The sequence below is a fragment of the Bufo bufo genome, chromosome 10, assembly GCF_905171765.1.
Source record: "Bufo bufo chromosome 10, aBufBuf1.1, whole genome shotgun sequence".
In the NCBI taxonomy this organism is placed as follows: domain Eukaryota; kingdom Metazoa; phylum Chordata; class Amphibia; order Anura; family Bufonidae; genus Bufo; species Bufo bufo.
The window spans coordinates 141,749,956-141,764,408 of NC_053398.1; positions in this window are offsets into that span (position 1 = coordinate 141,749,956).

A 14,453-nucleotide genomic window follows, 5' to 3' on the forward strand; every position below is an offset into this window, starting at 1 on the left:
TTTAGGTTCCTGGCGTTTGTTGGATACCTGTATACTTACCTGATCCTGTTCCCTGACGATCCTTTGCCTGCTCCTCCTGTACTGCACATGTCTCCTGGTATTTTGACTAGGGATCGACCGATTATCGGTTTGGCCGATATTATCGGCCGATATTGAGGATTTTGAACGTTATCGGTATCGGCATCTATTTTGCCGATATACCGATAACGTTTTGGGAACACAGAACGCGCTGCTGACAGCGCTCTCTGTGTTCCCTCCGCAGCACAGGGGAGAAGGAAGCAGTGTCTCCTCCCCCTGTGATGCTGCTGCTGCCGCTGCCGCCAATGAGGGGATAGCACATAAGAGGAGGGGAGGGGCTGTGGCCGCTGCGCCACCAATGAAGATAAGCCTTTCATTCATTCATATATACAGGAGGCGGGAGCTGGCTGCAGAATCACATAGCCGGCTCCCGACCTCTATGAGCGATAGCTGCGGTCCGCGGTAGTTAACTCCTCAGGTGCCGCGGATCGCAGCTACCGCTGATAGAGGTCGGGAGCCGGCTATGTGATTCTGCAGCCAGCTCCCGCCTCCTGTATATGAATGATCGATAGACTTATCTTCATTGGTGGCGCAGTGCGCCCCCCCAAGCCCCCCAGTATTAATCATTGGTGGCGCAGTGCGCCCCCCACCCCCATCCCGGCCAATAGTAAAAACATTGGTGGCGCAGTGCGCCCCCCCCCCCCCCCAGTATTAATCATTGGTGGCAGTGGCCACAGGATCCCCTCTCCCCTGCTCCTCCGATCGGAGCCCCAGCTGTGTAAGCCTGGGGCTCCGATCGGTTACCATGGCAGCCAGGACGCTATTGAAGCCCTGGCTGCCATGTTCAGCTCCATGCTGCTGTGTGCACTATGCACAGAGCAGCAGGGACAGTGTGAGATCCTATTCACCCTGAAAGAGATCTATCAGGGGGAATAGGACAAAGGTTCTAGTCCCTAAGGGGGTTAAAAGTTAGTAAAAAAAAACCACAAAAATATTAAGTATAAATGAAAAAGATTTATAAAATAAAAATACACATTAACAATAAACAAAAAAATACACATTAACAATAAACATATTAATTTTCAGCAGATTTGTGTAGGAATTTTTTTTTTTTCTCAAAAATGAAAATTCCCAGAATATCGGTATAAATTATCGGCTATCGGCCTGAAAGTTCACAAATTATCGGTATCGGTATCGGCCCTAAAAAATCAATATCGGTCGATCCCTAATTTTGACCTCGGCTCCCACCTGACTATTCTTTGCGGACTCCTTTGGTACTTCTCGACTCTCCTGGTATTTATGACCCCGGCTTCTCCTGACTATTCTTTGCTTATCCCTCTGTACTGCGCTGTCCTCTTGGTTTTGACCCGGTCCGTTGACTATCCGTTAATTGTCTTGTCTGTCCTTCCCGCACATATCCTAAGTTAGGGACTGCCGTCCAGTTGTCCCCTGTCATCAGGACTCGTGAGGCAAGTAGGCAGGGCCAGGGGTGAAGGTGGAGCGCAGTGGTCACTATCCTCCCCCCTGTGTGTGTGTGGACGTGACCGTTACAGAAACCCAGCGTCTGGTTACGTCTATGCGTTCCAGACTTCAGGCTGTAATTTACTGCAAAGGATTTGCAACCAAGTATTAAAAAGTGAAAGTTGGATTTATGATTATTATTCTGTCCCATTACTTTTGGTCTCCTAACAAGTGGGAGGCACATATGTAAACTGTTGTAATTCCTGCACCGTTCACCTGATTTGGATGTAAATACCCTCAAATTAAAGCTGACAGTCTGCAGGTAAAACAGATCTTGTTTGTTTCATTTCAAATCCATTGTGGTGGTGTATAGAGCCAAAAATTTTAGAATTGTGTTGATGTCCCAATATTTATGGACCTGACTGTAAGTTCTGAAGAGCTTTTTGTAATCTTTTGAATGTGTCTCTGGATTTCTCTTCAGCTTATCATCTGCAGTCTAATGGTCAAGTGGAACGTGTCAATCAAATTCTGACCAATTTTTTGGGACATTTCACCAACCTCCATCATGATGACTGGGTGGATCTTGTGGATTGGAAGGGGTTTGGTCCTGAGGAAAGATCTTGGGAACCTAGAGAAAACATCAATGCACCTGTTCTTCTGAAAAAATTCTTGTCAAGGACCAGGCCTAAGGAGAGGGGGTGTAAGGTGGAGGGTACTGTTAGCCCAGTGGTTCGTTCCGGCGCTGCTGCCCCTAACCGCGTGCAAGGGCGCAGGGCTCCCACTTTCCCTGCGGCCATGCGCCATGCTGACAAGTGCGGGCAGCCGATAGCTTAACTATGGCCAGAGTTTCCTTCCTGCCGGAGCTTTGCGCTGGTGTTTGAGCTTGCATAGGTGTGTCTCTCTCCACCTATGGAGCAGCACATACAAGCCCTTTGTCTTACCAGCCTATGGCTGGATTGCAGCAGGTATTTAAAGGTGCTTCCTACCACAGGAAGATGCCTGAGCAACCTCGTGGTTTTAGCTTGTCTATCTCCTGCTCTGGAGTGGCCCCTGGCAACTACCCTAATGGCCCAAGCCTAGCCTCACCATCAGAGGCTCTAGTGAAGACCAGATAGTGGCTTAGTTACGCCCCTCTAGAGTATACCCAGAGTATACCCAGTCAGTGGCACAGTGGGTCCACACCCGCTTGCATAACACACAGGAGCACCTCGGCCTCCTTGCAGCTTAGCCTAGGTAAGTGACATCACGTTCATCAGTCACATGGCCTAGGTACAGCTCCTTCCCATTCATGTGACTGAAGCTGAGCTGTGATACCAGGCACAACCACTGTTCAATGTATGGCGCTGTGCTTGGTGAGTTGAGAGATATCCACAATGCTCAAGGGAGCACCGGTGCCTTCTCAAACAGCTGATCCCGGGGTCCCGGGTGTCATAAACCCACCAATCAGATCAGGGGAAGATTGGCCATAGACCCCACAGGGAAATTGCCCAGTGGGCCACCCATGCTCTCCTGATGGCCACAGGTCAGGTACATAGTCATCTGATGCTCAACAGCCGCAGTTGCCCTCCTGAACTCAACTGTATTACCTTCCTCTGGACGGTGATACAGTTAAATACTGTGGAGAGGGCGGCAGTATTTAGTGCTGCACTGTGGTATTTGATTATTCTGGGGTGGTACTTTCTGTTGCACTGTGGTATTTGATTCTGCTGGGGAGGTACTTTGTGCTGCACTGTGGTATTTGGTTCTGCGGGGGCAGTATATTGCGCTGCACTGTGGTATTTGGTTCTGCTGGGGCAGTATTTTGTGCTGCACTGTGGTATTTGGTTCTGCTGGGGCAGTATTTTGTGCTGCACTGTGGTATTTGGTTCTGCTGGGGAGGTACTTTGTGCTGCACTGCGGTATTTGGTTCTGCGGGGGCAGTATATTGTGCTGCACTGTGGTATCTGGTTCTGCTGGGGCAGTATTTTGTGCTGCACTGTGGTATTTTGTTCTGCTGGGGCAGTATATTGTGCTGCACTGTGGTATTTGGTTCTGCTGGGGCGGTACTTTGTGCTGCACTGTGGTATTTGGTTCTGCTGGGGCAGTATTTTGTGCTGCACTGTGGTATTTGGTTCTGCTGGGGCAGTATTTTGTGCTGCACTGTGGTATTTGGTTCTGCTGGGGCGATATTTTGTGCTGCACTGTGGTATTTGGTTCTGCTGGGGCGGTACTTTGTGCTGCACTGTGGTATTTGGTTCTGCTGGGGCGGTACTTTGTGCTGCACTGTGGTATTTGGTTCTGCTGGGGCGGTACTTTGTGCTGCACTGTGGTATATGATTCTGCTGGGGTGGTACTTTGTGCTGCACTGTGGTATTTGGTTCTGCTGGGGCGGTACTTTGTGCTCCACTGTGGTATATGATTCTGCTGGGGTGATACTTTGTGCTGCACTGTGGTATTTGGTTCTGCTGGGGCGGTACTTTGTGCTGCACTGTGGTATTTGGTTCTGCTGGGGCGGTACTTTGTGCTGCACTGTGGTATTTGGTTCTGCTGGGGCGGTACTTTGTGCTGCACTGTGGTTTTGCTGGCTCCACCTACTTATGTTGCCCAGTCTTCTATCAGTTTAGTCCTGCCTACAACATGGGGACTTTTAGTTTTTTTCCAGGGTCACCAGGCCCCCCTGAATCAGATACTGATGACCTATCCCGAGGATAGGTCATCAGCATCGAAATCCCGGAAAACCCTTTAATCTGACAAAGTCCTGCCTGCAGTTCAGAGCTCGGCTCCTATATTGAGACATATACAGTATTACGATAGAACCCATCCTGTTTGCTTTTCAATAAACTTTATTTACACTGTTCTGGACAAGATTATAAATGTCTTTTCCGTGCCAAGCTTTCATCTCCTCTTTGATGTTTTGGGGGAATTCTTTGCGAGACGTCCGACCAATACATTTTTTGAATGTTCCTGAGCCACTGATGCAGTAGCACTATCCACACCTCCCCATGACATCAGCACCTCAAGGCCGCGACGTACAATCTACGCTTCTGGTAACCATAATCGGTGATGATGCAAGAGCTACGATTCCCAGAACTGAGGACAGGGTTCACTAAAGGACAGGAGTCCTACCAGCACTACACAGAGCCGTGCACACGGCATACCGCCCTGCATATAGGAACCGTCTTGTAATGATAAACAGGGCGCGAGTCCCATGCACATAAATAACTACGTCAGAACGGTCGCCTACCAAAGGGCAGATACATTTATTTATTTAGCCCAAACCAAATATCCTGCTGATAACGCAACCACATGTCTTACTGCACAATAGTATTCAACCTCCTACTGACGCCAATGTTGCTCCATTACGGTCGGTAGCGATGGTAGCGATACAGACCTGGCCATTCATTGCACCATTGAGTGGTTCTTCTGACCAGGCTGAACGTGGATTAGATGTCAGGGAGCAGTGACCTGCCTAATTCTCCTGCACCCATGTGCAGGGGCTTTGCTAGGGTCTCAACAGATCCGGGGCCCAAGCCCCAATGCATATGGCCCAATTCTCTAAGTCGACCAACCGACCCCTATGCCCGCTATAGCTATACAGCAGCAAGTACCTATCACATCCAGTTCCTCCCAGTTGAAGTCTCCTCTGATGTAGATCTTCTCTGTCATCATCTTCTCCATTCCGTCCGGACAACTTCTCTCAGCCGAGCCTCGTCTCTGCAGAGTGTGACACACAGACATCTTAGCTTCCTCATTTTTCTGTACCCCCAAATACTATCCTGAAGAAAGAACAGGAGACCAGCAGCTATGCGATCAATTGGAGGAGGTGAGTTCATTTTTTTTTTTTAACCCTCAAATGACCTTCTACTAACCATTCTGTATTAAGAATGCTATTATTTTCCCTTATAACCATGTTATAAGGGAAAATAATTACATCTACACAACACCTAACCCAAACCTGAACTTCAGTGAAGAAGTTCAGGTCTGGGAACCACATTCAGTTTTTTATCACGCGCGTGCAAAACTGAACAACGGAACGCAATCGCAGTCAAAACTGACTGCAATTGGGTACCTACTCGCGCGAGTTTGCCGCAATGCACCCGGGATGCATCCTGAGCCAAAACGTGACGCCCGTGTGAACCCAGCCTTAGGCCCCTTTCACATGAGCAATTTTTCCGCGTGGGAGCAATGCGTGACGTGAACGCACAGCACCCGCACTGAATCCTGACCCGTTCATTTTAATGGGTCTGTGCACATGAGCGTTGTTTTTCACGCATCAGTTCTGCGTTGCGTGAGAATCGCAGCACGTTCTATATTCTGCCCTATTCACGCAGCCCTGGCCCCATAGAAGTGAATAGGGCTTCAGTGAAAAACGCATTGCGTCCGGATGTAATCCGTTTTTTACTGATGGTTACTAGGAAATGCTGTTTGTAAACCTTCAGGTTTTTTTCACACACCCGATGATTGCACCCGCGAGGAAAAAACTGAAACACTGAATGCAATTGCAGGCAAAACTGACTGCCTGAACTTGCTTGGGAAATCGTGCGAGTTTCCCTGATCGCATCCTGACACAATCCGTATCGTTCGTGTGAAAGAGGCCTAATGCTGTCAGTGATTTCCATCAGTTAATGTGAGCCAAAACCAGGGGCGGCTCTAAACACAGAACAGGTGCAGATCTTTCCCTTAGGCCTCACGCACACGGCCTTTGTTTAGGTTCGCATCTGAGCCGCGGCTCGGATGCGGACCCATTCACTTCAATGTGCTGTCCGCATCCGTTGCTCCATTCCGTGGCCCTGCAAAAAAAATAGAACATGTCCTATTCTTGTCCGTTTTGTGGACAAGAATAGGCATTTCTACAATGGGCCGCCCGTTGCAAATTGCGGAAGGCACACGGGCGGCTTCCGTTTTTTGTGGATCCGCGGTTTGCGGACAGCAAAAAACGGAACGGTCGCATCCATAAGGCCTGATGCCTGTGGAGGCTCCCGATTTTGACTCACAATCACTGATGGAAATCACTGACCAAACACTGAAAGGTGTGATTCAGGCCGTAAGGAGACAAAAAACAGTCATGCGCTTGTAAAACCAATCACAATTAAAATTCCGTCCAGTCCTGAATGTTGCAACTTCTATGTGATTATTGGGAGCAGGAATCCGTACACTCTGTCCTCTCCCTGTTGGGAGACCTCCACCCACAATGTAAACAATAGGTTGAGACACTTTCGCTGCTCATATTCTTCCGGTAACTGTATGTATGTCGCTGGTTGCAAAGTAATGTATGGAGCAGGCTGACAACGGGTGGCGGCTGCGTTACACATCTGACACCTGCCCATAGAGGTCAGGATCAGAGATAACAGTTAGGCCCCTTTCACACGGGCGAGTATTCCGCACGGATGTGATGCGGGAGGTGAACGCATTGCACCCGCACTGAATCCGGACCCATTAATTTCTATGGGGCTGTGCACATCAGCGGTGATTTTCACGCATCACTTGTGCCTTGCATGAAAATCGCAGCATGCTCCTCATTGTGCGTTTTTCACGCAACGAAGGCCCCATAGAAGTGAATGGGGTCGCGTGAAAATCGCAAGCATCCGCGGTTAAGTGCGGATGCGGTGCGATTTTCACACACGGTTGCTAGGAGACGATTGGGATGGGGACCCGATCATTATTATTTTCCCTTATAACATGGTTATAAGGGAAAATAATAGCATTCTGAATACAGAATGCATAGTAAAATAGCGCTGGAGGGGTTAAAAAAAATAAAATAAAAATTAAACTCTCCTTAATTCACTTGCTCGCGCAGCCCGGCATCTCTTCTGTCTTCTTCTTTGCTGTGCACAGGAAAAGGACCTGTGGTGATGTCACTGTGCTCATCACATGGTACATCACATGATCCATCACCATGGTAAAAGATCATGAGATGGACCATGTGATGTGCACAGTGACGTCATCAAAGGTCCTATTCCTCAAAGAAGAAGACAGAAGAGATGCTGGCTGCGCGATCAAGTGGATTAAGGCGAGTTAAATTATTATTATTATTTTTAACCCCTCCAGCGCTATTTTACTATGCATTCTGTATTGAGAATGCTATTATTTTCCCTTATAACCATGTTATAAGGGGAAATAATACAATCTACACAACACCTAACCCAAACCCGAACTTCTGTGAAGAAGTTCGGGTCTGGGTACCAAACATACCGATTTTTCTCACGCGCGTGCAAATGCATTAGAATGTTTTGCACTTGCGCGGAAAAATCGCGCATTTTCCCGCGACGCACCCGCATCTTATCTGGGCCAAAAACATGACGCCCGTGTTAAAGAGGCCTTAGGCTGGGTTCACACGGGCGAGATTTCCGCGCGGGTGCAATGCGTGAGGTGAACGCATTGCACCCGCACTGAATCCGGACCCATTCATTTTTATGGGGCTGTGCACATGAGCGGTGATTTTCACGCATCACTTGTGCGTTGCGTGAAAATCGCAGCATGCTCTATATTGTGAGTTTATCACGCAACGCAGACCCCATAGAAGTGAATGGGGTTGCGTGAAAATCGCAAGTATCCGCAACAAGTGCGGATGCGGTGCGATTTTCACGCATGGTTGCTAAGATGACTACTAAGTGTCTATTCACTGTGTTATTTTCCCTTATAACATGGTTATAAGGGAAAATAATAGCATTCTATACAGAATGCTTAGTAGAAGGTCAATTAAGGGTTAAAAAAATAAATAAAAATAACTTACCTCCTCCTCTTGATCGCATAGTTGCCGATCTCTTCTTACTTCTTTAATCATGAGCTGCTGGGCTAAAGGACCTGTGGGGACGTCACATCACATGGTCCATCACTGTGGTGATGGACCATGTGATTGGACCATGTGATGAGCTCAGTGACATCACCACAGGTCCTTTGACAGGTCCTGAAGAAAGAACAGGAGACCGGCAGCTACGCGATCAATTGGAGGAGGTGAGTTCATTTTTATTAATTTTTTTAACCCTCAATTGACCTTCTACTAAACATTCTGTATTAAAGAATGCTATTATTTATAACCATGTTATAAGGGAAAATAATTACATCTACACAACCTTGAACCCAAACCTGAACTTCAGTGAAGAATTTCGGGTCTGGGTACCACATTCGGTTTTTTATCACGCGCGTGCAAAATGCATTCCATCCGCGCGATAAAAACTGAACAACGGAGCGCAATCGCAGTCAAAACTGACTGCAATTTTGTACCTACTCGCGCGGGTTTGCCGCAATGCACCCGGGACGCATCCTGAGCCAAAACGTGACGCCCGTGTGAACCCAGCCTTAGGCCTCTTTCACAAGGCCGAGTTTTCCGTGCGGGTGCTATGTGTGAGGTGAACGCATTGCACCCGCACTGAATCCGGACCCATTAATTTCTATGGGGCTGTGCAGATGAGCGGTGATTTTCAAGCATCACTTGTGCGTTGCGTGAAAATCGCAGCATGCTCTATATTGTGTGTAAAAGTGTGTAAAATCACTATACACTGTAATACAGAAGGTTCAAGTCCCCTAAGAGGACAAAAAAAAGTTGAAAAGTTTTTAAAAATATATAAAAAGGAATATAAAAAAAAAAAAAACATTTTCCCATTTATTATATTAAAATAATAAAAAAAAAAAGGTAAACACCGGTAATTAGTATTACGCATCAATGTCTGAACTATTAAAGGGGTTTTCTGGTTACATTAAGTAACCATTAGATTGGTGGAGGTCCTATCCGCTAAGAAAACAGCCACCGATCACAAGAGCCATATTTTTTTTATTTTTTGGGCGAAAGTCCGGTGCGGGGTCTTGTTTTTTTGCGGGATAAGGTGGCTTTTTCAGTCGTACCATTTCAAGATGCATATGATTTTTTTGGATCACTTGATATTATGCGTTTTATGAGGGAAGGTGCCGTTCTGACATAATTTTTATTTATCGCGTTCACCTGATTGGATAGATCTAGTGATATTTTCATAAAGCCGATCATTACGGACGCAGCGAAGCCTGATATGTCTAATTTTGGATATTATACAATATAAGCAGTAAAAAAATAATAATATAGGACACATTTATTAAGACCGACGTTTTAGACACCAGTCTTAATAAGCCCCTGCGCTGGTGGTGGATCCGACGGAGTTATGTAGAGGCGCCGCGTATCCACCGCCGCTTCTAAATGTAAGCCAGCTTCTGAGCTTCCGTGCTGTTTTACATTTAGACCCTTTTCTATGCCTAAAACAGGCGTACAAAATGGTGAATGAGACAGGCCTGCTGGGTAAAAGTGGGTAAAAGTTTCCGATTTTTTGCGCCGCAATCTGCGCCAGAATTACGCCTAATATAGGCGTATTTCTGTTCCATAAATGACCCCCAATGTGTTTGTGTGGCCACGTAACACTATCCATCTGGAAGTTCACAGGGCGGCGACCAGAAGACTGCTGAAAGAATGGAATGTGCCCACCTTAAGCAAACCGAGACCTGTTTATTGATGGGTTGGGGTCCCGGCTTTCCGTGAGTCTTACGCACCGGACGGTAATAATAGACTTTTTAGTGCAGCTGTAAACTGTGATGTCTCCACAACATACATTCCCCATCTGACACAGCTTGCAGATAAGAGATTGTGACGCCCGACGTGCTTCCAGTAGACATTCGCTCGTTGCACATATGGAATGGGTTGGGCTGTTTTTCTATTTTCTGCAGCTGTCCCTCCCCGCGAGCCTCACATCGGGGTACAGGTCTGTGGCGTGATCAGAGTACACAACAGGGAGAGGACAAAGTGTACGGATTCCTGCTGGAAGAAAATAATCCTGCTCCCAATAATCACATAGAAGTTGCAACATTCAGGACTGGACGGAATTTTAAGCAGAATTTATAAAAGACAAGATTCCGGAATATTATAATTTTTTTTTGAAGCAACAAACAGAAGTTGGTCCTGATAAATATATAGGTCGTCAAATGGCACTTAACCCCTTGAAGGAAATATGTTGTGTCACCAAAAATGTAGTTCCTGAACTGCAACGTCAAGTTTTGCCAAGGTGTCGTCAGTGCATTCCGAGATCAGCGGCAGGATCGGGGCTGTGTTACTCCTTTTGAGGCGCCGTGATTTGGTTTCCAAGGGGCCACTTTAGGAGCCAGATCGGAGAGCTCCCAATCTGGTGATGTCAACTTGGCTTCCCTTATCGACATTTTGATGGCCTGCGCCATGAGCGGTGGGAATCTGACCGTCCGTCAGCTATTTGACAACCCAGACCCATGGTTCAGTTGATCACCCGAGGGTCTGTTTTTAGGAAAGGGGTGGCTTTGGTGATACAATATATATAAAAATGCTGTCCAAGTGTTGATTTAAACAAAGCTCCATTTTGAAGCCGACTTGCACGCTTGGTGCCTCCATAGCTTTACGGGAATAAGCCTCTGCCAGACTCCTCTGGTGGCCGCCTATCTCCCCTGAAAACGAAGGATCTGGCATGTAAAAATTCGACGGTCTGACCGCTCTTTACCCCGACATTTGAGGTTGTAAGTCAGAACGCCCTCATACACATTAGATGGTCAGCTGGTCTTGCCAAAATTGACCGGTTTGCCCAACATTAATCAATGTATATGATAACCTTTAGGGCACATTTACATGACCATAAGGTCACCATGTCCGTGGTCACACACAGGCACCGGGCCTTGTGCACGCCGTGCTGCGTTGCGGACCCATTGACATGTCCCATCTTTTGTGGACCCGAAAGCCCATGGATTGGCTTCCGAGTGTTTCTGCGGACTTCAGATCCGTGCCTCTGCTCTGCGGGTCGTAGATCGTTTAAGTCAAAGTTTGTGGTCTGCAACACAGGCTAGGCGACCATTGAGACCTTACTCATGGCAGAGCGGGAAGGCGGAGGCCTCTATTTGGCCGAATTTTGCTCATCTGCTCTCCTGGATGACGGAAGAAACGGCATCCAGGGAAATAGGATCATTGCTCCCACTGGCGAGTAGGACGCTGAGGCGGGATATCAAAACCCTACCTCCCCGTTGATGCCTATAGGCGTCCTCCTGGTGCTGTCAAAAGCCGCAGTGAGCTTCCCTTCCCATGGACAAAGCTAATGCATACCCGAATTTCTCAATTAACAGACTTTGCACCAGCCTTCTACCTGACCACCCTACTTCCACAAGAAGATCAAGTACACATAGATTTCCTGCACGCACTAGGCTTCTGCCTAAGGGCAGCAGCCTTCGCACACGGCAGATTTTGTGGAAGAAAATTCCACGACTGAAAATCTTAATGGGGCTTGCAGAAATCCATGTGCTTGATGCTCTATTCAAATAAATGGAATTTCCTGCTGCAAAATCTTCTGCGTGTGAAGGCACCCTAATAGGGCGTGCTTACCTCCGAGCCTCACACACCCCTCTCAGGACACTTAACCGGTTAGAACTGCTTTCTTCCACAGTGCCCCTTGAGATCCATCTCCAATATTTATAATCATCATCTTATGCTCTCAGCAACGCCTAAACCCCATAACATACGGGAGTGGGAAGCTGAATTAGGATGAACTGTATTTTTCGCCCTATAAGACGCACTTTTCCCCCCCAAAGTGGGGGGAAAGGTCAGTGAGTCTTATGCGGCGAATACTAATGAATTATGGAAGTGCTCATTACTACAGGAGGGCCGGGAAGCGGTGAATGCAGCACTCCTTGTGCGGGATCTGTACTCACTGCTTCCTGGTCTTCCTTGGCCGCTCACTGCGCTGTGACTGCGTACAGCGTGAGGACGTCGTCGGCACTCTGTGACACTATCTCACACTATCACAGCAGAGCATGCAGCAGGAAGAACAAGAAGAGAGTGGATATCAGGAGTGGCGGTAGTGTCCGGAGCAGAAGAGGTAAGATCATTTTTGGGGGTCATACACATTAGGCTCTGATCTGAGGTCTGCTTTGGGGGGGGGGGGGGGGTCATTCACATTAGGCTCTGATCTGAGGTCTGCTTGGGGGGTCATTCACATTAGGCTCTGATCTGAGGTCTGCTTTGGGGGGTCATTCACATCGGGGGTCTGATCTGAGGTCTGCTTGGGGGTCATATTCACATTGGGGGTCTGATCTGAGGTGTGCTTGGGGGTCATATTCACATTGGGGATCTGATCTGAGGATTGATTTGAGGTCTTATGAACATTGGGGGCCTGTGCTGAGGTCTAATTGGGGGTCATTAACATCGGGGGTCTGAGCTTAGGTCAGCTTGGGGGTCATATTCACATTGGGGGTCTGATCTGAGGTGTGCTTGGGGGTCATTCACATTGGGGATCTGATCTGAGGATTGATTTGAGGTCTTATGAACATTGGGGGTCTGTGCTGAGGTCTAATTGGGGGTCATTAACATCGGGGGTCTGAGCTTAGGTCAGCTTGGGGGTCATATTCACATTGGGGCTCTGATCTGAGGTCTGATTGGGAATCTTATGAACGTTGGGGGTCTGAGCTGAGGTCTGATGAAAAAATAATTTTTTTCTTATTTTCTTCCTCTAAAACCTACAGTAGGTGCGTCCTATAGGGCGAAAAATCCATTTAAAAAAATAGTCAGTGTACAGCATGTATAATAGTGTAAGTTGAGTGTGCGCTCAAAATAACTCAACACACGGCCATTAATGTCTAAACCTCTGGCAACAAAAGTGAGTACATCCCTAAGGCCTCTTCCACACAAGCAAGTTTTCTGTGCGGGTGCAATGTGTGACGTGAACGCATACCACCCGCACTGAATCCTGACCCATTCATTTCAATGGGTCTGTGTACATGAGGGTTTTTTTAACGCATCAGTTCTGCGTTGCCTAAAAATCACAGCACGTTCTATCTTCAGCGTTTTTCACGCAGCCCTGGCCCCATAGAAGTGAATGGGGCTTTAGTGAAAAACGTATTGCGTCCGGAAGCAAGTGTAGATGCAATGCGTTTATTACTGATGGTTGCTAGGAGATGTTGTTTGTAAACCTTCAGTTTTTTATCACGCGTGTGAAAAACGCATCAAAACGCATTGCACCCGCGTGGAAAAAACTGAACAACTGAACGCAGTTGCAGATAAAACAGACTGAACTTGCTTGCAAAAAGGTGCGAGTTTCACTGAACGCATCCGGAGCCAATCCGCATCGTTCGTGTGAAAGAGGCCTAAGTGAAAATGGCCAAATTGTGCCCAATTATCCATTTTCCCTCCCCGCTGTCATGTGACTCGTTAGAGCTACAAGGTGTGAATGGGGAGCAGGTGTGTTACATTTGGTGTTATCGCTCTCATACCGGTCACTGGACGTTCAACATGGCTCCTCATGGCAAAGAACTCTCTGAGGATCTGAACTAAAGAATTGCTGCTTTACATAAAGATGGCCGAGGCTATAAGAAGATTGAAGCTGCAGCACGGTGACCTATGTAGACCATACAGCGGTTTAATAGGACAGGTTCTACTCAGAACAGGCCTCGCCAGGGGCAACCAAAGAGGTTAAATGCACGTGCTCAGCGTCATATCAGAGGATGTATGAGTGCTGCCAGCATTGCTGCGGAGGTTACAGGGGTGGGGGGTCAGCCTGTCAGTGCTCAGCGTCATATCCAGAGGTTGTATAAGTGCTGCCAGCATTGCTGCAGAGGTTACAGGGGTGCGGGGTCAGCCTGTCAGTGCTCAGAGTCATATCAGAGGTTGTATGAGTGCTGCCAGCATTGCTGCAGTGGTTACAGGGGTGGGGGGTCAGCCTGTCAGTGCTCAGCGTCATATCCAGAGGTTGTATTAGTGCTGCCAGCATTGCTGCGGAGGTTACAGGGGTGGGGGGTCAGCCTGTCAGTGCTCGGCGTCATATCCAGAGGTTGTACGAGTGCTGCCAGCATTGCTGCGGAGGTTACAGGGGTGGGGGGTCAGCCTGTCAGTGCTCAGCCCCATATCCAGAGGTTGTATGAATGCTGCCAGCATTGCTGCAGAGGTTACAGGGGTCGGGGGTCAGCCTGTCAGTGCTCAGCGTCATATCCAGAGGTTGTATGAGTGCTGCCAGCATTGCTGTAGAGGTTAC